This window comes from Acanthaster planci, linkage group LG20, assembly GCF_054643075.1.
Source record: "Acanthaster planci isolate LZ-2023a linkage group LG20, COTS_SCS, whole genome shotgun sequence".
NCBI classification, from domain to species: domain Eukaryota; kingdom Metazoa; phylum Echinodermata; class Asteroidea; order Valvatida; family Acanthasteridae; genus Acanthaster; species Acanthaster planci.
In genome coordinates, this window is record NC_141796.1 from 20,129 (window position 1) to 27,191 (window position 7,063).

The 7,063-nt window shown below is 40.0% G+C and overlaps 1 pseudogene across 1 annotated transcript; it reads left to right on the forward strand.

Moving 5' to 3' along the window:
- The first annotated feature begins 19 nt into the window (after positions 1-19).
- On the forward strand, positions 20-6,835 carry LOC147795792 (uncharacterized; annotated as a pseudogene). Its single transcript, XR_015423562.1, has 14 exons — positions 20-130; positions 794-852; positions 1,910-2,058; positions 2,233-2,320; positions 2,519-2,676; positions 3,062-3,144; positions 3,266-3,380; positions 3,503-3,695; positions 4,300-4,557; positions 4,742-4,854; positions 5,236-5,385; positions 5,589-5,851; positions 6,323-6,539; positions 6,634-6,835. The product of XR_015423562.1 is annotated as an uncharacterized LOC147795792 (transcript).
- The last annotated feature ends 228 nt before the right edge of the window (positions 6,836-7,063 follow it).

Sequence of the window (7,063 nt, forward strand, 5' to 3'; positions counted from 1 at the left end):
TGCCACTGGAGTAATGCAACTAACTGCAAACAATCGATGTTGAGAAGCAAAATGGCGTCTTTGTTGTTGGGACTTTGGCAGAAACCAGTCCAAATACTCTTGGATTTTTCACTCTTGAGTCGATAATCTTGTGAGTCATCAATGTTTATATAAAGCAGTTGGACCTATGGGCTATGTTATGTCAAATAAATTGTTCAAAGTTGGAACTGAATGCAGTTGTTGGGCCCTATTACCGGAAACAGTAGCAGAGAAGTGGATGGAGCGTTCCTGGCAACGCAACGCTTGCTCTAGCTAGTAGCAGTTTAGTGTTAGGCCTAACACTTTATAACAGGTTCCATTCATTCAGGTGTTAATCATTAACGTAGATCACAGCTCTGCCTATATTGAGCAGCGATCAAGCCCAGTATCAGTAACATATCGGTTATCCTACATGTACATGCATGATATGACATGATGTAGGCCCTCGAAGGATTTTTTTTTGTAAGCATGGCAGGAGAGGATATCCTGCACGTAAGGATTGCCGATTTGCCACCTCACCATGTTCACTTTCATAGTCAGGAATGTGTTTCACATGTTCACGTCAATGAATGAGTATGACATTCACAAAATGATGATGAGATGATAGGCCCACTAATCATACTAAAATACTGAGTTCTTATTTGTAATCCCAGCATGCCCAGATAAATATCAATGTCTTTAATCATGTTAATCAACTTAATGAATAACGATTAAATGATGTAACATTTTATAGGCCAAGGCTTAGTGCCCAGTTACTATGTTATTTCCCATGTAGGTCTGTGTAGTGGGGCAAATCAAGTGGAAGGAATTTTTGACGGTTACAGCAGAAGGAGGGTTAATATATATGTGAGAGATGCAAAGAACTTCTACAAATCAAAAAAGGTTAGGCAGTGGACATGGTGGATGTGTTGGGGTGATTGATCAATATTCATGATCATTGATCACGCTGATGGTTGCTCAATTTTGCATGATCAGACAATCTTACGTGTACTACACGATTTGTCAATTCCGCCATCAGCCAATCAGTTACTTGAAATGATTATTTTAAACAGGGCGAAGTTAATTTGTAGATTTCATGCAAAGTCGACCAATTGTGTAGAATGTTTGGGCAATTACACTGATCAACTGATCATGCCTAACAGATGTATTTGACTGCTTCACTGCAACTGAACCTGTGCAGTGAGCTACCTACATGCAAAACAGTTTCAGACATTTTTTTCTTAAAAACCATCCTGAGCCACAAGTCACAAAAAGAAAAAAAGAATATCCTGCAGTGTACTGAAAAAATCAGTTTTAACAAATAAAAAGATAATCTCGCAACCTTTTGGGGGGGGCAGAACTAAACAAAATGCCCCCATTGGGTCTTGAAACTAGGGTTCTTGTTCTTGAACCATGCAGCATAACCACTAGGCTACTGGCTCACTCGATCACAATGGCTGAATTTAGTAAATGTTATATTGGTTCCATGCTGGCATTTTAACAAAAAAAAGAAGTGAAACCGAATGCCAGAAAACATACCATTATACTTCAAAAAGGTTAATTTTCTCTCCATGCTCTAACAAACTCTGCTACATTTGTATGTTGGGCATGATTGGTTGATTACTGTGAAACTGGTTGGTGTTTTCAACAATCTATTGATATTTCCATCTTTATTCAATCACCATTCTACATTTAATTCACAATTAGAGAAGTTTGTTGTACATGTACAGTACATACCAAGCATTTGAATACATGCAGTTTGTCGTCAGAGTGTAGGACCATTTCTATGTGCGGAGATTGATGTACCGTATGTTTACTCTCTTAGGATATTCTTTACATGAAATGCTCTCATCACCTGCATAATTTACATGTAGTTAACCCCTTTGTTGAATTTTATCTGTTCCCTTTCCAGGCCTTATTTTCAAGATCCATTTTGTAGAGATCAATATAATGGCATCAGTACATATCACAGATTTTGGAAGTGCAACTGTCAACCCTCAGCCGATACCTGTTGAAGATACAGAATTCTTGCTGGAGGACTATCTGTCTTCAGCAAAAATGGTAAGTCCAACTGAATACATCAGCTAGAGCAGGAAGTAAGAGATGTGTGATGTATGACACTTCAAAATCCTACTTGTTGGCCGCACTTGAAAAAGTTTGAATATTGGTATTGTTTAAGGTAAGGGTTAAAAAATCATCCCGGTCAACTTTCCAAATCTCCTTTTTTAATCACAGAAAGAAATGACAGGTGTAGATGATCTGGATGATGTCAAATATCTTGAGATGAGAGTTGATACGACGGAAACTAGTCTTGGAAATTTCGGTGAGGATTAATCAGGATGATTAATAACCCAACCAGTAAATAATACCTGATGTTGTATCCACATGCTGTTTGTATACTTCTGAGTCATGGAAGTTATTCTGCTTTTAACTTTTAAACTTTGGAATTTCCCAAAGTCCCTCATTGTAATCAACTGATCAGACCTTGTAACAATACCTTTTCTTCTCTTCCACCCATCAGGAACTATGGTTCCAAATCTGAAGTACTTAAAACTAAGTAATAGCATCATTGCAACAGTTCGTGATCTTGGTACATCACTAGAAAACTTATCCGTCCTCTGGATGCCTAGATGTTCACTGTGTGATCTGGATGGAATGGGTTCTATGTCTTCCCTTCAGGTGTGTCTGATGAGTTGTGATCTTATATAACAATATTACAGTTAATAAGTACAAGGATTTCCTTCTTGACCTAGTGGAAGACGATAATTATGTTGCTATTCAAAGAAATATTTTGGTAGAGCTTGAAGTTAAGTGTACTCACCATCTATGCAATCACAGAAGAAATCAAAGTGCAGTGAAAATGTTGGGGAATGTGTTTCAGAATTTGACAAGTTTTTATCAGTGACAATCACTACCCAACTGTAAACTTGCCATGTAATTCTACAGTACTGTACAGAACCTTGGTAAATTCTTTTTTACATTGTACAAAAGCAGAAAAAGTTCTATTAAATTGCTGTAGCGTACTTTGGTTAATTGTCATTTCTCTCCCGTCTTCAATTTGCAGGAGTTGTACTTGGCGTATAATACCATTTCAGATCTCAGCCCTTGCAGTATGCTGGAAAGTCTACAGTTACTAGATCTAGAAGGGTATGTACAATGTCTTGAGGTAATTAGCCCTTTTAGAACTTGGATACAATTCTTTGCAGCCAATATTGATTTCCAGAAATATTAACAATAGCTGTCTTTTATTGTCTGATGTCATGTGCAGGAACAACATTGATGACATGTCTCAAGTTGAGTTCTTGAGTTTATGTCCTAAACTAACCACCCTGACATTAGAAGGCAACCCTGTTTGTCAAGCACCGTGTGTAGACTATAATAAGGTAAGCTAACTGTCGAAGTTATGAGATTGACATTAATTTTTTAATCTATACACATTACATAACACATGTTGTTTGCTGCTTGCCAGTCAGTTTTCATTTAATTAATACATATTTTCTTACAGGATGAAGAGGGTGAATTTGACTACCGAGCTGCCACCTCTAAGGCCATTCCCCAACTCACAATACTTGATGATGATCCACTGTCAGTTGTACCCTCTAGCCTTGGTAGAACATCAGCAAACATTAGCATGGAATGGCTTCTTGTTAATGAAGCTATCAAAGATCAAGGGTCAAATGAGAAGCTGGAGGTTGAAGGTAAGTACTAACTTCGGAAACCATTGATTTGAATGATGATTTTTGCTTTAATGTTGAAGAAGATACTCAAAGCAACTGCATTGTAGTTGGCAATATCACAAGACTAAGATGTAAGACAAGCCAAAGATAAAAGGTGAACGGTGAAGGAATGCCTTTGTTGGACTTCACTTACCTAGCTTGTGATTGCATTCAGAGGTCTTGTGTTGATCTTAAAAGAGGTCTTGACTGCCACACTGACAGACAATTGAAACTTAATTTGTAAGTTAGATAATCAGTCTTCAAAATCTAAGGAAAAAGAATAAATGAAGCCAAATGCAGGGGATTGCGTTGAAGTGATTAACATGTGCCACATGCATTCATACTGTTGTGATGTGGTCATACAAATTACATAAACTAGAGTTGGCAGTGTTGTGTTGATCGTAATATTTTTGGTTAAACAAAGCTGCCTACATGCCAGAAATCTATTTCACATTAGGTATGTAGCATAAACAGTTTCGGGATTTCATTCTTTAACTGTTCCATTATTGGGTAGTAGTTGTCTAGACTGACGTTGCTATGTTTAGATTACAAAGTGGTGTTTTTTTTCTTCTTCATGCAAATACAGATGGTAGACCAGGAACTGCTCGACCATCCTCTGCATCCAACCGGCGACCAGGATCCACCAGACCGGGATCAGCTAGACCAGGATCAGCTAGACCAGGATCAGCTAGACCAGGATCGGCTAGACCAGGATCGGCTAGACCAGGATCAGCTCGACCAAGTTCTTCTGGAGCCAGGCCTGGGAGTAGCTTAGGTACTAGACCAGGTACTGCCTCAGGTACAAGACCAGGGACTGCCCAAGGAGAGAGACCAGATACAGGAGGTAAGATAGAGAATGGTAAGGTGGTACTAGAAGGCCGTGGGTGAGATAAACAGGGGCAACTAGAAAACTATGAGTGAGATACAGAACGAATAGATATCAAGTCTTGGGTTTTGTTCGACAAAGGTGATGGAGTGTTGGGAAAGTCCGAGTGTGAAATCAGTGCTTATATTTAACTTTGATTCAGGTTCAGACATTCATCCAACGCAGGAAGATGCTAGTGATCTTACACACGGTAGTGGAGGAGTCATATGTGGTAACCCAGTCAGAGCTCTGCGAAAGAGACGGAGAAGAAACAAGGTAATATGGAATAAAACAATTTGAGTTATCATAATGACTTAATCAAGTGTTTGTATCAGTGGTGATATCACAGTATTCCATTACCCCTCCTGCTGTAACCGTCAAAACAGTCAAAAATTCCTTCCACTTGATTTGCCCCAGTATACAGACACATATAGGAAATTTGACTGATTTTGACCGATAGGACAACTGTGTCAGGAATATATCTTTGCATAGGAGGGTTAATATTGATATCCTTACCACAAATTTAAAATGGTTTTTACAATAATGTCCTACAAGGTAAGCAACTTGTTAAGGGAAAAATTGAAATTAGTTGTGGCGATGTACTGTAAGGAACAGCCCGAAAACACCCATTTGACTTCTTATTTTTCTTTCTGGTAGGACACGACACCACCATACCAACCTGCAAGTATCTTCTCGATGTTCCAGCATCAACCAGACCATTCTTATGTCTTAGAAGAGGAGGAGGATGGCAAAAGTAAGGAGGATATTTTTGCAGAGCTGACAGGAGTGGAAGCAACAACACGAAGCGTAAGTCAATAAGGAGAAATACTTCAACTTGATGTTAGTGCATAAGTGTATAATTTTTTAAAGCTGGGTGAAATGGGCTTGCAAGTGTCTTCTCTGATCAGATTGTAACAAAAGGGGGAGAGGAGAAAGTACGGACAGGACTGTTTCATGCTGAGTGAATAAATTCAGTAGCTAATTATATATTTGGTTGATATATTAACCAGAAAAATACTGGCTCGCATCAAGGAATCAGAACCCCAAGTCCTAAAAATACATCACAGCGATGACGATGACTCTACTCAAGATTACTTCAACAATCTAGGATATGATGAGGACTACAGACTTGCTTCCCCATCACCAACATCAGATTACCCAGAGTCCTTAGCATCAGGAGGAATGGATCGTGAACCCACTCCACCGCTAGCGCCATCTCCTAAAATTCCACAAGCACCAAAGAGCCGAGCCACAGTCCGGCCAAAAACAGCAAGTACGTAGAATAGACACGGTCGACTGTAATGTCATTGCCTTTTCTTTTTCACAGATAAATTTGTGCTGAGGCACCTCATAAATAATTGGAAGTAAGAGTAAACAGACACATGAAATACACGAGAAGGGAAATGTAGAAACGAACATACCTAGAACAAGCACTTCCAGTAGTACTACAAGTACACGTGTGTACGTAAACTTCCATGAATTATAAAGTAAACTATAAAGTCTGCTGGGTCAGGTGGCAGTGCACTCTCTGACAGAGCTTACTGTTGCCACTATGGTTCCATGTAGTCTGTTGCAAACAGGCATGATGGCAGGTACATGTAGAAATGGTCATATTGCCAAAGGGACCAGTGGCTGGTCACTCTTCTTCCAGTCAGACCCTCGTGGAAGGGTCATATGGAGGATCCTAACACCTGCTATTTGCTCTCCAGCGATCCCAGTTTCTCATCTTCATTTACCTTCCTAGATGATTTCAGATCAAGAAGAGTCCGAGTGCGTTCCTTTGAAGACAACCAAGGCTTGGACCAACGCCTACAAGACATGCATTTATCCATGGATGATGACATGGAAGCCAGTGATTCTGGACAGACAAGCCCAGCTGTGATGCAATACTCACCACCTCCAATCGTACCAGCAGAGAACAGACCATTCTCTGGACCTGTTGTTGGAACGAGAAAGTTCAAGTAAGTTTGACCTTCCTACACAGACATTACCTAAGATCTGTGTCATGAATTATTGCAAACCACTAACCATGACCATGATTTTTTTTTTTAATAGGATAAATCCAGAAAACTCCAAGCCAGAACCAAAGAATATTGATCGTCATCAGCCTGTTATTCGGTCATCCATAAATACACCCCCTAACCTAGCCTATCGACTGTCTCGTTTGGCTCGGCCCTCCACTGCACGAGCAGCAATGCAGTTGTTTGGCTCGGCCCTCCACTGCACGAGCAGCAATGCAGTTACAGCGCCCTCCTAGGTTACCATCCAGAGAGCCACGATTCAACTCCTTTGATTGATCATGATTACATTGAAGCAGTCATGAGGTTTGAATGACATAGTTACGTCAGGCCTGCCCCTCGCTAGTCTGTGTGATGCTTTGTGTGCATTAGGGGAAGTTCAGGCAGTCACATGGGGTGGAAAACCAGTATCATCAAGAGTGCTTGACGATAATTGGATCCAGGTTGGTCACTTGACTGAGGTCATT